Below are 16652 nucleotides of genomic sequence, written 5' to 3'. Positions count from 1 at the left end.
AAGAGACAAAGCTCATTCTCTTCTTCCCTAGGCTGACTCCTCCCGCTCTTTAGGACTCCACCCTCCTGACTGAAGTGAATCCCAAAGGCTCCACCCCCTAATGCTACCATACGGACACATAGAATTTCACCATGTGAGTTCAAAGATACTTAGGATGTTCACGGAACAAGCATTTTCCAAGTGGGATACTGCAGATTTTCTACTTCCTGATCCAAACATTCCACTTCCTGTAAAGCTTTGACACCGGAGACTGTCTTTGTAAATAGAGGTTCTTGTTACCAAGGCTGACGGAACCCACACAGTAGACACAAGGAACAAGTTCCCTTAAGCTGTGCTGTGACCTCCATTCTTGGACTGTAGCCCATGTAAGCCTGCTTCTCGGGTATTTATAGTTTAGCTTGTAGGTACGGTTTGGGGAGGGGTGGTAATTTCTTGTCCCTCTTCTCTGACTCTGCCCTTCCATCCCTCCCTCTCTTTCACCGTCCTTGTTTATCATGGGAGAAGATTACCAGCTGTATCAGTGAACCATGGCTGATAGCTAAATTTGACCTACAAGTTCATGGTTCACTGGTTTGCTTTGTCACATCAGAGGTAAGGGTAGAGATAGATTTGGGAAAGCCATCCTGAAACCCCTACAGCATTGAATTGATATCACATCCTCATGGGCCCAGGTGGCCCTTAGGGAGCCCAAGGGTCTTCAGACCAGAAGCAAATTGGCTTTTGGGCTAAAATAAACTTAATTTAAATTCTAATCACATTGTAAATATATTGCTATGTTAAATTAGTTCTAGGTCATGCTGTACCCTTTGTCCTCTTGACAATGGGTAACTAGGGGGATGTCTTCATTAGGCTTTTACTCCTATGAACAGACACCATGACCAAGGCAACTCTTTTTTTTTTTTATTAACTTGAGTATTTCTTATATACATTTCGAGTGTTATTCCCTTTCCCGGTTTCCGGGCAAACATCCCCCTCCCCCCTCCCCTTCCTTATGGGTGTTCCCCTCCCAACCCTCCCCCCATTGCCGCCCTCCCCCCATAGACTAGTTCACTGGGGGTTCAGTCTTAGCAGGACCCAGGGCTTCCCCTTCCACTGGTGCTCTTACTAGGATATTCATTGCTACCTATGGGGTCAGAGTCCAGGGTCAGTCCATGTATAGTCTTTAGGTAGTGGCTTAGTCCCTGGAAGCTCTGGTTGCTTGGCATCGTTGTACTTTTGGGGTCTCGAGCCCCTTCAAGCTCTTCCAGTTCTTTCTCTGATTCCTTCAATAGGGGACCTATTCTCAGTTCAGTGGTTTGCTGCTGGCATTCGCCTCTGTATTTGCTGTATTCTGGCTGTGTCTCTCAGGAGCGATCTACATCCGGCTCCTGTCGGTCTGCACTTCTTTGCTTCATCCATCTTGTCTAATTGGGTGGCTGTATATGTATGGGCCACATGTGGGGCAGGCTCTGAATGGGTGTTCCTTCAGTCTCTGTTTTAATCTTTGCCTCTCCCTTCCCTGCCAAGGGTATTCTTTTTCCTCATTTAAAGAAAGAGTGAAGCATTCACATTTTGATCATCCGTCTTGAGTTTCGTTTGTTCTAGGGATCTAGGGTAATTCAAGCATTTGGGCTAATAGCCACTTATCAATGAGTGCATACCATGTATGTCTTTCTGTGATTGGGTTAGCTCACTCAGGATGATATTTTCCAGTTCCAACCATTTGCCTACGAATTTCATAAAGCCGTTGTTTTTGATAGCTGAGTAATATTCCATTGTGTAGATGTACCACATTTTCTGTATCCATTCCTCTGTTGAAGGGCATCTGGGTTCTTTCCATTTTCTGGCTATTATAAATAAGGCTGCGATGAACATAGTGGAGCACGTGTCTCTTTTATATGTTGAGGCATCTTTTGGGTATATGCCCAAGAGAGGTATAGCTGGATCCTCAGGCAGTTCAATGTCCAATTTTCTGAGGAACCTCCAGACTGATTTCCGGAATGGTTTTACCAGTCTGCAATCCCACCAACAATGGAGGAGTGTTCCTCTTTCTCCACATCCTCGCCAGCATCTGCTGTCACCTGAGTTTTTGATCTTAGCCAATTGCACTGGTGTGAGGTGAAATCTCAGGGTTGTTTTGATTTGCATTTCCCTTATGACTAAAGATGTTGAACATTTCTTTAGGTGTTTCTCAGCCATTCGGCATTCCTCAGCTGTGAATTCTTTGTTTAGCTCTGAACCCCATTTTTAATAGGGTTATTTGTTTCCCTGCGGTCTAACTTCTTGAGTTCTTTGTATATTTTGGATATAAGGCCTCTATCTGTTGTAGGATTGGTAAAGATCTTTTCCCAATCTGTTGGTTGCCGTTTTGTCCTAACCACAGTGTCCTTTGCCTTACAGAAGCTTTGCAGTTTTATGAGATCCCATTTGTCGATTCTTGATCTTAGAGCATAAGCCATTGGTGTTTTGTTCAGGAAATTTTTTCCAGTGCCCATGTGTTCCAGATGCTTCCCTAGTTTTTCTTCTATTAGTTTGAGTGTGTCTGGTTTGATGTGGAGGTCCTTGATCCACTTGGACTTAAGCTTTGTACAGGGTGATAAGCATGGATCGATCTGCATTCTTCTACATGTTGCCAAGGCAACTCTTATAAGGACAACATTTAATTGGGGCTAACTTACAGGTTCAGAGTTCAGTCCATTATCATCAAGGCAGGAACATGGCAGCATCCAGGCAGGCATGGTGCAGGAGGAGCTGAGAGTTCTGAAAGGTGCTAGCAGAAGACTGACTTTCAGGAAGCTAGGAGCAGGGCCTTTAAACCCACACCCACAGTGACATGCCTACTTCAACAAGGCCACACCTCCAAATAGTGCCACTCCCTGGGCCAAGCATATAAAAACCATCACAGTTACCAAGGCAGATCTAGATAAATTGGGAGGATGTAGCCATATTCCTGATACTCCAAGTGATTTTTTTCCTCCTTGAAGGGCAATGAGAATTTCTCAATTAAGTATACAGCACAGGCCCACTGTGGAGCTCTATAAGAGCCGGGTCTGAGTCCCCCATACCTCCAGTCCATTCCCCAGACTCCTCAAATGCACAGACATCAAATTACATTGAGTTCTGCTCACTAACTCATCTGGCTCCTTGAAAAACATGTTTAGGATACAAGTGTGTTTGCAACCTTGAACTAGCAATGTTTATACATTTCACTAGGAATAATATGGGAAGGTGAATGGAAAAACCCTCAGACTTTGCCTTGCCTAGAACACTCCACCAGCTGTCTGGAGCACTTGGTTCAGGTGCCACCATCCACCTGCTGCCTGGAGCACTTGGTTCAGGTGCCACCATCCACCTGCTGCCTGGAGCACTTGGTTCAGGTGCCACCATCCACCTGCTGCCTGGAACACTTGGTTCAGGTGCCACCGTCCACCTGCTGCCTGGAGCACTTGGTTCAGGTGCCACCATCCACCTGCTGCCTGGAGCACTTGGTTCAGGTGCCACCATCCGCCAGCTCTTGTGCTATGTCCTGAGAAGGATGCCCATTTGTGTTTTCACGTGAGCAGGTGCCCACTGATTTTCATATTGCCAAATAACTTTGGATGGGCTACCTACTTTTCATCTCTAGATTCTCGAAGTAATGAATGCCATGGTCTTTGAAGCCTTACAGCCAGGAAACCTACCTGCTTCTTAACGTGGCAGTTACCAAACACAGGACCCTTGAAATATCTTCACTCAATACAGTTCTTCTATCTGAACCCCTATCAGAAGGTTCCTTGATGTTCCAGGACAGTGCAGCCATTTAGAAAATGATCAAAGCAAATGTGGATAGGGGAGTAGGTAAAAGGTAATCAGCCGTGACCCATCAAGCAATTTCTCATCCTGGCCTCTAGACTGTGCCTTCTGCTTATTGACTACAGATCGCATGGCCTCCAAAACACACAGATGGGATCTATGGAGCAAGACGGAGTCCGTGACAGTGCACCACAGGAGCTGACAGCTGGTGGCTGGACCGAAGGCAAGGGTCACACTAATGACATAATTTTCAAGACACCAACATCTGCAGTAGCTTTGACTTCCTGGAAGACTTGGGTTGTGTAGAACACATTCTGGAGAATGCTAGCATCCTTCTTGAGGCTTATATGCATAGATTGTGGTAACACTGAGAGATAAGACAGGAACACATGAAGGAACTTAATCAAATAATGGAAAAATTTAAAAAGAAGATTTATTTTTCAATTGCCAATTTGTGTTTGTGTTTAAGTGTGTGGTGTGGTGTGTGTGTGTGTGTGTGTGTGTGTGTGTGTGTGTGTGTGTGCAAGAGTGTACAGTACTTGCAGAGGTCAGAAGATGGCACTGGATCTTCTGCAGCTGGAGTCTCAAGAGGCTGTGAGCCACCCACTGTGGATGTTAGGAATGAAGTGGGGTCCATTACAAACGTACTAAGCACTCTTGACAGCTGAGCCATCTCTCCAGGCCACCGTGAGAAACTTCCATTTTTTTTAAACAGCATTGTATCTGTGAATCTGCTTGGCAGCTAAATTTTGTGAACTCAAAATATTATTTAAACATGTACAGTGACGATTGATACAAATAGAGACACGCAGGCGAGATTCTCAGACTACGCAGAAATAGAGTTAAAACGGGCTGCTCCTGGCAGCTTGTATTAGATCCATTTCAAGATAATGTTTTTTGTCAGAGTCGGGCAAATCAGGTATGCTATTATGATTGAATAACCTACAGAGGGGAGGGAGGGAGAGGGAGAGGGAGAGAGAGGGAGGGAGGGAGAGAGAGAGAGAGAGAGAGAGAGAGAGAGAGAGAGAGAGAGAGAGAGAAAAGTAAGTGAGCTGGAATAAAATAAATATGGTCAATGAAAGCAGGAGCTGTAAGGCTTGCCCACCAGGACACGGTGAAAAGAACTGGGCTAGCCTGGGTCTTTGTTCCTTATAGTTTATTATTATTGTCATTATTGTCATTGTTGTTATTGTCATTGTTGGTGGTGGTGGTATTGCTATTATTATGTATTTAATGTGTGTTGGTGGTTTGCCTGTATGTATATCTGCACACCATGTACAAGCACTGCCCGAAGAGGCCAGAATAGGCTCTGGATCCCTGGAACTGGAGTTACAGATGGTTGTGAGCCACCACGTGGGTGCTTGGATTGAAGCCCTGGTCTTCTGGAAGAGCTCTGAGAAATCTCTCCACCAGACACCCCCTTTTTAAAGGGGGAGGGGTGATAACACCTGAGTGTGACCTGAACTTTGAGTAAGAAGCATTCCCCCTACCCTTCAGCCCACCAGGAAGTGAATGGTTACCTGACACATTATTGGTTTACCCTTGCGGTCAGCGGGGAGCACTCTGTGTGGCCTAGGACTGAGACTGTGTTTAAGCTAAGAGGAAATAATAACCAGCTATATTTATTGTTCTCAGCTTGCCTTTTAGCTTCGTGTTCTGGAGGCCGTAGCTGACAGTATTTACCTTTTAATTCTGTTGGCTTTGGGCCAGGAAAGAGCAGCTAATTTACTGTCACCAGTTCAGCCTTGAGCTTTGAGGACAGTTTAATGCTCCTGCCTTTGGGTCATCTTTAACCTTACAAGTAGTCACGAGTGGCCTGTGATCTTTACCTCCCCCCTGACAGAGCAGAGACGGTTTATTTTTAATCTAGTCATGCAAAGCCGGTTCTTAGAAGTAAGTTACAAGCAGCTTGGGGAGTTTTCCATTATATCTCTGGAGAATAGCTTCCTCTTTAGTGCTGTCTTTCCCTTTCATCTGCGTCTGTACTGCTGACTGCCGATTGTGCCTTCGCCTCAGAGGAAGCTGGGACAGTGATATTCATACGCCTCACACGGTCCCTGCCTGGCACGGCCCAGCTCCAGCCAGCCTCATAAAGAAGGGAAATTCTAGCATGTGCACAGATGCTGTTTGAAAGCCTTGCACTAAGTCTGAGGACCCAGGGACAACGCAATGGGTACTGTTAGCCCGTTAGATGTGGTGTTTAGAACAGATGAAGCTGCAGAAGCAAAAACCAGAATCATGACTGCTGGGCAGAGACAGCAAGAGTGGAATTTACCGCACTCTGACTTAGCACGCAACAAAACAGCTACTATGATAGCAAATTACAGATTATACGCGTTTCGCTCGGATAAAATTAATTTAAGTAATAAAAGACTCTGAAACGCAAAAGATAGATGGCCCAACCACCGTGGGAAAGTACGAACCACAGGAAGTTGCATGAGGAAGACTCCCCAGGGCTGAGAAGGTGATCGCGATATTGTGATACAGAGGAGGGTGGGAAGGCGACAAAGTGCCTGGTCTCCAGTGTGGTCCTTGAGTCTTATCCTTTTCCACCATTTCCTTGAGCGTTGTGGCGCCATCAATAGGAAAGACTACTGAACCCTTGACAGGCTCCTCCCACTTGGAGCCCCTTGGTCAGTCTCCTGTTGACTCACAGGGATGCCTGGGCCCAGCAACAGGGACAAGCTCAGTCTCAACAAAGCTCCTGCAGCCAGTCAAGACTCCTGAAAACGTCTCTTTTGAGTGACTACCTGCATGTGCTACGTGGGCTATAACCCGTCTACTGCTCACCACACCAGCTCTCATCTGGGTGAGGGTGACACCCTGACAATAAGAGACACAATGACTTGTGACTTCTTCACTCTTTGGAGCTTCTTCTATCTGCCCTTGTGGAAGACGACAGAAGTCAGCTGAAACCCTTGAAGAGCTTCCAAGCCATGTAATGGATTAAGTGTTGTGCAGGAGGTTAGGACAGAGTTACTGCGGTTAATAAATAAAGGTAACAACAGCCACAAAGTCCTAATTTGCTCAATTCCACTCGATTTATCTATCGGACCACTCACATCTTGTCTCCTAAGGGATTTATAGGGCTAATGGCTTAAGCATTATTCTTGTCACTGGGCACAAAGTATGGCCTGGAGCCTGGGGAGGCAGAGTAGCAAAAGGGAGCACTCTTGTTTTGAAAGAAATATATGTTTCTCTTAGGAGTTTGCATACGAGTATAAAAATTAAGTCTAGAGTACTTTCATGAGCCATAGATTTGTTTAAAGCAGCAGGCAAAATGTGTTATCATTTACAGCACACAGATTTATGTCATCGTAAAAGCTCTCACTTCATAAAACATACTGTGTGTGTGTGTGTGTGTGTGTGTGTGTGTAGAGAGAGAGAGAGAGAGAGAGAGCAGTTTTTCAAACTTTCATTTCTATCAAGCATAGTTTTTTATTAATTAAACTTGCTTTTTGATATTTTCACCCATAAAATAATGTTTTGATCATGCTGACCCCACCCCTTTTGCTCCCCAAGTCCTCACAGGCCCCTTTCCTATGTCCATGTGGTTTTTTGTTTGTTTCGTTTTGTGACCTACTGGGTTTAACAGAACTGTCTGTGTGAGCATGCCTGTGGTGTTTATGGCGATTCTGCCTACCAACCCTATGCTCCTAGAGATAAGACTCAGACTCAAATTATATTTACAAACACCTCGGCCATATAGCTAGGCTCCACTCTGACAGGATCATAACTAAAGATACCCATTTATTTTAACTTACATTGTGCCACATGGCTGGTTACCTGTGTCCAGGAGTCCATGTGTCCATGTGTCCATCTCCTAACCTCTTTTTGGGTTCCTCTCCCCACCTCCTTGTCTCCCAGAATTCTGTCCCACCTCTATTTCCTAAGCCATAGGCCATAGGTATTTTAATTGACAGGTGAGGCATCCATACAGCACACAGATGATCTCTGTAGTCAGAAGAGCCTGGGAGCTCACCAGTGGCTTGCACTCCTACCTGAGAATCCTTCAGTGGCCACCAGCATAGCACCTCCTCATTCCTGTAGGCCAGGGGCACCAAGGCATAGGTAAGGGGTTGGACTTTTTGGTGGACTCTTTGGTATCTAATTTATGGAAAGCATGCAGAGAGAAGCAGAGAGTTGCCAGGCTTGCTCTTCAGCTAGCAATGATCTCAGGAGGATTGAGGCAGGTGCTGAATTATTGCAGAAAGTTTGTCTTGTTTGGATTGAAGTCATTTGTGGTGACTGCAAAAAACTGATGGGTGTCAGCATCTCAGAGGACCACAAGGAACTGACAGAGGCCAGCATCTCAGAGGACCACAAGGAACTGATGGGTGTCAGGGTCTCAGAGGACCACAAGGAACTGACAGAGGCCAGCATCTCAGAGGACCGATTTGTTGACATTTATCTCACATTTTTACAGGTTTGAAAACTCAAATCATTAGTGTTTCTTACCATGAGGACAGCACCAGACACTGGCCACATGGCCCTTAGAACATATGACACCAGGGACCAGCAACAGGATACTTAAAACAGATGCCACCAGGGACAAGCAACTGGTCACTTAAAACAGATACCACCAGGAGCCAGCAACATTAGAACAGAGTGATGTTGCAGACACTGAAACCAGAGAACTCACAATCTACGTACTCTAGAGCAATAAAGCTGGTGGCTTCAGTGGTGAGTGTCAGGTGGAGTGTGACAGAGCTGAGGTGACAGCCATGGCACTGAGAACTCTAGATCTTACCCAGCCAGTCACTCCCCCAACCCAGGTCTCCCACAAAAACACACTGTACCCAGGAACAGCAGCCACAAGCTACAAGTCACACTAATGTCTGGAGTTCTTTCTGTATGCTGAAGCACTGTTAGAGACTGGGAGAAAGCTCCAAGTTCACACATGTGGCCAGACAAAGCTGGGCCTGAGACAAGGGGGCCCTTGGCTTAGTTCTTTCTCTTCTAGGCAAGCTTCACTCTTAGGCAGCCTTCCTTCTGTAGGAGCCCAGCATTTGTAAGGTGGGTCTTGTTGTCCGGGAACCTTAATAGAAGGTGTTTCTGCTTCCCCTGATCCATTCTGCTTTACGTCTGAATTGCTGGTCCCTTTCTAAGCCTTTTAGATAAAGATGTGGACTAGGCTAATTGGTCATGTCTCATCTGTGTGCCCATGCTAAGCAGGCCAGGTCATATTTAGAGTTCCATGGGACAGAAATAGTAGAGGAACAGTAAAAAGTACAGCAGTGGGGACGGAAGAGACAGCTCAGTGGGTAAAGTTCCTGATGACCTGAGTTTGTTCCCTCGGACCCACACAGTGGAAGAAGAAAGTAAATTTCATCAGCTTTTCCTCTGACTTCCACATGTACATCCTAGTATACACATGTGCACATTTACACACACACGTACACACATACACAGACACATGTACATGCGCGCACACACATATGCATGCACACACACAGACACATGCATACACAGACACACACATGCACATGCGTGTGCACACACATAGAGACACATGTGTGCACACACACAAACAGGCATGCATGAGCATGTGTACACACATGCACACAAGTAAGTAAGTAAATAAATAAGCAAAAAAATTAAAAGCTCAATAGTGAGATGCCAAACAAGGAATGGGGAGATAAGGTTGGGAAACGTGGCAGATCCACTCTGTCCTGAAATTCGAAACTTTGAAACAGAGAACTTAAACATGGAGGAGGGGGAAGGGACAGGGACAGAGAGGCATCTTAAGAATGCTATACAGAGTGAGTAGGACAGTAAGATGCTCTTTCTTGCTCAGCTCTCAGGTCCAGCCTGGGTCACTGTCCTGTGACACACTTCTTTAGGGTTGCGATGGCTGCTTTGTCACTTGCCCTTGACCTCCTACAGACAGACCTGTGTTTTCATAAACTCTGAGCCCATCACAGAGCCTGTTTCTAGTAACTCTTCAAGGATGGTTGGACAACAGATTCTCAGGAAAGAGAAGGAAGATCCATCTGAACTATGTCCCAGGATGTTTGTGTCAAGGAAACATGTCCTAGAGTCAAGCAAACTGCATGGCTTACAGGACAGAATTCAATCTCAGAACGAGACAGCCTCAAATTCTGATTTCTCCATCCTTGGGGGAAATTCCCTTCTGCCACATTCTGTGCTCTCATCTGTGAGGACCATCCACCTGCCCAGAACATGACGACCACACAATAAGTCTGTCCTTACTGGGCTTCTATTAACAACTGCTGTGTCCTACCCTCTCAGGCAGCTGAAAATCCAAGATGGTCCTTGAGAGAACTCTGCTCCTCAATGATGAGATTCTACTGGGAAGGGAGAGTGACCACATAGCTCAGAAGAGGTATTTCCTGTCCCTACCTTGTCTCTCCATATCCTACCCCACCATCTTCCTTTTCTGAGTGGAATCAGACTACAGAGCCGTCCAGCTCCCAGGTCTCACCGATGCAGTTTGGAGGATAGAATAAACACGAAGATATAATACTAGTAAGAAAACGCTGGCAGGTTTAGAAATCTTTCACTTGTATATGCACGTGCAAGTTACATATCCGTGCATGTGGCAGGGGTGCTCACATGTATGGTACATGTGGAGGCCACAATTTGATGGTAGGACCTTCCTGAATTACTCTTGAACTTGTGTTTGAGACAGGGTCTCTGACTGAACTTAAAAGTCCCCATATCAGCTAGACTGACTAGCTGGCAAGCCACTAGTATCCACCCGACTCTGTAATACCAGCACCAAGCGTTTATATAACCCTGGGGATCTGAACTTGTGTGTATTCAAAAGCACTTTACCCTCAATCCAAGAGACTTCCTAAATCTTACATCTATAAAATCTCCCAATGTTCTGTGTTATTCTTTTTGCTTTGCTTCTGCTGTTGGAAGGACATCTGCCCACCTCCATTTTTTCTCTCATTTCTGGGATGAATACCTGACAAAAAGAGTTTAGTTTGACTCACAGTTTGCAGAGCCCCCAGTCTACCATGGCAGAGAAGCCATGGCAGTAGGAAGCTGTAGGGTGGTAGGAGGATTCAGATGCTTGTCCGTATTTCAGTGGGCCAGGAACAAAAGGGAGCTGGGACCAACCTATAACCCTTTAGGCCTGATACCCAGCAACTCACTCCCTGCATCGTGGGCTCACTTCCTGTATATCTTACAACTTCCTGAAACAGTGCCACCATCTGGAAACTAAGTGTTCAGACACCACGTAAGCCCACGAGGGGCATTTCATATCCAAACTATCACAATATCTTAGGAAATTCTCTTGTGCCTGGAGGATTCTTCTTATGAACCTGTTTCCTCCCATCATCTTTAAGCATGGTGGAGATGTCATTTTAAAGTAAAACAGACAGTTTAATAAGGTGGAGGAATCTGACTCCATGACAAAACAGCAGACCAGTAAGCCCGATGGTGGACCGAGTTGGCTGGACAGCATCTCTCACACAGTGAGGCTTATTGTTCTGTTGATGTGTGAGTCATCTGCTCACCCTGGTTTCTCCCCCCACCCTGCCCCCTGCAACCACTTCCTGTACGTGTCACCCACACACTCCACTAGTCAATTCGGACTCGTAATAGTGGCCATTTCCCCCTGTTACTTTTGCGAGATTTTCCTGCCTTATTTTACCTTTAATTTTTATTCTCATTAATTTTCTTCTCCTCCTGGATGAGTCAAATATCCAGGTATAATTAATAGGAAGGAAGGCTTTGTTTACCCAGGCTCTGCTCACTGAAGCTTCCGGAGGTGTCCGGAACTTCTGTAGATAAGTACTCATTATGCTTTCCCAGGTGGGAAAAGATATTTTACCCGAAGATATTTTAGGGGGCATATACCAAAAATAGAAATGGGACAAAATGGTCTTGGCAGCACCAAAAAGGTAAAATTACAGAAATATAACAGGGCATAGGGGGTGAGGGGCAGTTAGGAGCGGATAAAAACCTTTCTGAAAGAGATGGACCCTCAGCTTCCATGGTTACTGAGCAGGACAGATGTAGCAGCGTCATAATAACAGATGTGTGGATTCACATGTGTGTTCTGTATAAGCAAATGAAGGCACACTACAGGGCTGGGCTGCTTAGACAGTGCCCAACTGTGCAAAACCCCCAAAAAGGTAGATCCTGGACACATCCTCATGCCTTCTCAGAAAACACTTCTGTAAATCCTGTGGCAGCTGCGACTCCACCATCAGAGGCAAAAATCAGTGCAGACAACAGAAAGGGAAAGTCATTGTGACTGGAAACTCAGCACCTTAGACAGAGCCATGACTGGCTGAACAGAGCGGCCCCATTCAAGATGCCCTGCAAGCCTCTGTAGAGGAGTTACACCTTCCTTGTCACTAAGCCCTACATTGGAGAGGAAACAGCCAGCCAGCTCTTTGCATTTGACACCACAGACCTGTTCTGAGAGGGAATACACTACTTCTAAGGTCTACTGCATGCTAGAGACAGTTAACTTCAATGACCAATGTGTTGAGACCCAGTAACATTCAAGATGTTCATGAAACACACCTTTGGACGTGTCTCTGAGGTCATTTCCAGAGAGGACTGACTGAGATAAGGAGACCCACTTTACAGGAGAGTGGCAGAAAGCTAGAGTCTTGAACTTAATAAAATGAGATAGGTCTCATCTGAGTGTCAACATTGACACCTGACCTTCTTGGATGCACGCAACCAGCCTCCCACTACAACTGCGCCAGCTCTGCTGCAAGACTGTATACCTTCTAACTGTGAGCCCAAAAAGCCCTAATTCTTTTAAGTTGTTCCTTGACAGATGTTAGGTCACACTATAGAAAAGACTCCTCATATATAGAATGAGTACGCTATAGAATGTGTACTCCCTTGCCTGCTTCCTTGAGCTCAGCTTAATTTTTCTATTCCTATTCAGTTCAGGAACCCTGCCTAGGGAATGAATGGTGTTTCCCGCAGTGAGCTGGGGAAACTATCTAGAGGTGATGGCTAGTTTTATGTCAACTTGACACAAGCTAGAGTCATCTCAGAAGCAGGGACCTCAATTGAGACTCCTCACCAAAATCACACACAGGAAGGAAGTTCACAGCACCTGGCACCAGAGAGAGTATCCTGAAGTCTTTCTCTGCCAAATCTTACGACTCTGAGAGGAAAGCAGGAACTGGTGGCTAGACCTGCGGCAGACATGCTGTGTCCTTGGATTAATGAAGATGGTGATCCCACGTGGAACCCAGCATGGAGGGGGGTTGTACAGGGTGTGTTCTGGAAGGTCAGCTCTGGAGTCATGTGGCTTTGGCTCACACGTCCTGGTGGAGCGCAGAGGGGAACGTCAAGACGGGATCCTCAGAAAAGCAGGCTGAAATCACAATGAATAATACTGAGGAGTTAGGACCTGTGTAGAAATGCCATGTCCCAGTGGAGGGATCCCTCGGAGAAGCAATGAACAGCATCTGGTTTGATATATTTCTCAGAGCTCCCGGGAAAGAACACAGGCGTGAAGCCAAGGCTGAGGAGGAGAAAGTAGGCCTGAGACATAGTCAGTTGTAGAAAGGGCGCATGTTTCCAATAGCTGAGGGTCAGCCTATGGCCCACAGGAGAGAGTAACACAGAAACAGCTCCCTCTTCCGAGCCGTGACATCACCCAGGCTGATCTAGTTCCCCCCTCCCATCTGCTATCACACCCATAGCGTTTCTTATGGTGCTCGATCGGAGCTGAGGACCAAATGCCATTTGTTCTGGAGATGTCACCACGTTAGGCCTCCCTTGGGTCCTGTTGGCTGACCCACAATAAACAAGGACTATTCTAGTGGAGCAACAGGAGCACCCATGTCCCAGACTCCATTCACAGAGTCTTCCCCAGTTTAACTTCTGACGCTCTGATGAAAACCTTTACAAAAAGTCAACTTAATGGAGAAAGGGCTCATTTCCACCCACAATTCCAGGCTGAGGTCTGTAATTGTGGGGAGTCAAAGCAGGGGCTTGAAACACAGTCTGATTATATCCACGGTAAAGAGCATAGAAAAATGAATGAATGTGTACTCCCTTGCCTGTTTCCTTGAGCTCAGCTCAATTTTTCTATTCCTATTCAGTTCAGGAGCCCGGCCTAGGGAATGAATGGTATTTCCCACAGTGAGCTGGGCCTTCCCAATCAACTAACTTAAATAAGATACTCCCTCAAAGACATACCCACAGACTGGTCCTATCTAGAGGTGATGGCCAGTTTTGTGTCAACTTTACACAACCTAGAGTCATTTCATAAGCAGGGACCTCAATTGAGAAAATGACTCCACTAGATTGGTTTTTGGGCCAGCCCGCAGCCAAGTTTCTGTACGTGCACCCACGCCTGGGCTGGTTGGTGGTCCTGGGTGCTGTAAGAAAGTAGGCTGACCAAGGCATGAGGAGCGAGCCAGTGAGCAGTACCCTCTGAAGTGGAGATGACTGAGAGACAGTTGGACATGAGCACTGAGCATTGGTTTGGTTTGCTCCGAATACCGCCATTGAGAGAAGCTTGCCCAAGAACTGCTCGTGAGGTTTCTGCGGCAGTTTGCTGCTTGCACAGCCTCACGACAGGCCGGTTGGTGAGCCTAACGCGTCCTTCAGCACTGGACAGCAGCTGCCATTTTGGGTGTGCCGGCTGCCTGACTTCAGCACTGGACAGCAGACGCTGGATAAAGCTTCTTTGTGCTGATTGCCTGTCTAGAGGACTGGTCTGGAGCCGATAAGTCATATTCGGTGTTTGCTATGGGACTGGACTGCTGAGGAAGAAGACCGATCTCGTCCCCCAAAGGACCATTGCTGAACGGGTCCACTTCTCCCATATCCTAACAGCTTTTCTCTTCTACTACCTTGGCTGGGTGGTGGGCTAGAGCAGAGGTTGAATCCTTATTAAAAATAGGCTGCAAAAAATTCTAAGCCTCCACTGCATCAGTTCTGGCCCAGATTCCTGCCTAGTCTGAGTTCTTGCCCTGGCTTTCCTCGGTCTTGGACTGTATTGTGGAACTCGAAGCTGAAATAAACCCTTTCCTCTCCGAGTTGCCTGTAGTCAGGGTCTTTTATCGCAGCAGTAAAAATTCTAACTAAACAGTAGGCAATCTCTATTGGGATTCTCTTCCCAGGTCATGCTAGAATGAGAGTTCTATCCCTGGTTGTGGGTAAATATGATTCGAGCAGTGTTGTTCTGTTAATCCTTCATAACCGTTATCTCTTTGCTTGAGACCATGCACTGCATTCAAACTACAAACACGTTCAAAATTCTATTCAACCCGACTTGAAAATGAATCTTTCTCTTCCACATTTGGGGGAGGGGACGCTATATTTATTCCAGAAAGACATGACCTAGTTAGCATATAAAATAACTCTGACTACATTAACCAGGAACAAGGCAGCAATTCTCACAGCCAATTCAGGCTTCGGTCATGAAACTCTTCTTGGAGTTCCATGAGAGCCAGTTACAGAGACACACTGGCCCTTCGTCTGGCCTGTGGAGTCCTCTTTTTCCCGACTTGCTTGGTGGCTGCATCTGAGGATCTCTGTTCAGAAGGAAGAGGACATATGTGACACACTGCCACTTCTTACGTCCTCCTCATCAAAGAACACTCAGCCTCTCAGGCCACACTATTTGGTATTATTTCTTTCTACATTTCTATTTTTAAGAGCACAAATTGAATTTAGCACTTTAGTTATTTCCAAATGCATCTCTTGGTGTAGTCGTGTTGTGGAACAAACTCCATGGTGTTTTCATCTTGCAGAATTGAAACTCTGCCCGTTAAACTCCCTCCATCCAGCCTTGGCAACCATTTCAGACTTTGTGAGCTTCGTTACTCTGGTGACTCCGCAGGGATAGGTCTTACATTTATGCTTTTGTGACTGGCTGACTTTGCTGAACATGATATCGCCGGTGTCCTCCACACGGTAGCATGTGTCAGAGCCTCCTTCGTGAGACTAAGCAACATCACTGTGTGCTTTACTACATCACCATTATCCATTTCCCTGAGGGCGAACCCTGCCTTGCTCCCTCCTTGGCTTTGCTGCTGGTTCCATGATGAAGACAGTTGGGTAATTACTTTCTTAAGATTCTTATTTCAGGCCATATTGTTGGTTCAGTTTTAGGGCACTTGTTCTTGTTTTGTTTTGTGTTTCTTTCGTTTCTCTTAAGGGATACCCTACTGTGTCTGCATAGTGGCTGTATGCTATACAGGGCTACCAAAATACCAGGGTTCGAGTTTTTCTACATCCTCACCAGCAATTGCTATTTTTGTGGGTTTTAATTTTGCTTTTGTTTTGCCAGTTGTCACTATTTTAATGATTTGGGGGAGATACTTTTCTGTAATTTTTATTGGATTTGGCTGCATTGAAAGTTTTAATGTGTGCTGGCCATTTGCAAATCATCTTCGGAAAAATGGTTCTTAAAATCCTTTGCCCATCATCTTTTAATTAAGCTAGGTTTTTGAGTGATGGGAGTTACGTATATATCCCGGAAATTAACTCATCATCCAATACACAATTTCCCTTTTCTTTCTTGGAATGTGGTGCTCTGAGATGCACTGGAGTTGTGGGGGGAATCTACTCTGTCTATTTTAATTTTTCATGGCATGTGTCTTAGATGCAGGATCCTGGAAACACAGAACCAGTGACGTCCTTCATCTTTATTAAGTATCTTACAGACACTATGCTAATTAGTCACATACAACAGTTGAATTTTGACAGCTCTCTCAAGTGTAAGGCCAGTCAGTGCCTATGGGTGAAATGGGTCTTCTGTGGTTACTGATATGAAGAGAACATGTCCTGGGTGTTGACCCACATGACTCCAAGTTAGCATAGCACAGAGATGCCACCTCTCAGTGTTTACTGCAGCACTATCCCCATGGCTCCATTATGGAAGAAGCCTTGATGGTAAGCAGTAGAGAAATGGGTTA

The 16652-nt window shown here is 45.8% G+C and overlaps 1 long non-coding RNA gene across 2 annotated transcripts in view; it reads left to right on the top strand.

Annotated features, from left to right (window-relative positions):
* Positions 1–292: 292 nt before the first annotated feature.
* Positions 293–16652, top strand: part of LOC108352313 (uncharacterized) — a 54654-nt gene continuing 38294 nt past the window's right edge. The window contains exon 1 of one of the 2 annotated variants that reach the window (XR_015633354.1): positions 293–365. This is a non-coding gene — a long non-coding RNA (uncharacterized LOC108352313). The remainder of the gene's footprint in view (positions 366–16652) is intronic. The other variant, XR_015633355.1, reaches the window with a different exon arrangement.

Source organism: Rattus norvegicus, chromosome 11, assembly GCF_021556685.1.
Source record: "Rattus norvegicus strain SHRSP/BbbUtx chromosome 11, alternate assembly SHRSP_T2T, whole genome shotgun sequence".
In the NCBI taxonomy this organism is placed as follows: domain Eukaryota; kingdom Metazoa; phylum Chordata; class Mammalia; order Rodentia; family Muridae; genus Rattus; species Rattus norvegicus.
The sequence above is the reverse complement of the archived record's forward strand: the minus strand, read 5'-3'. Positions and strand labels throughout refer to the sequence as shown.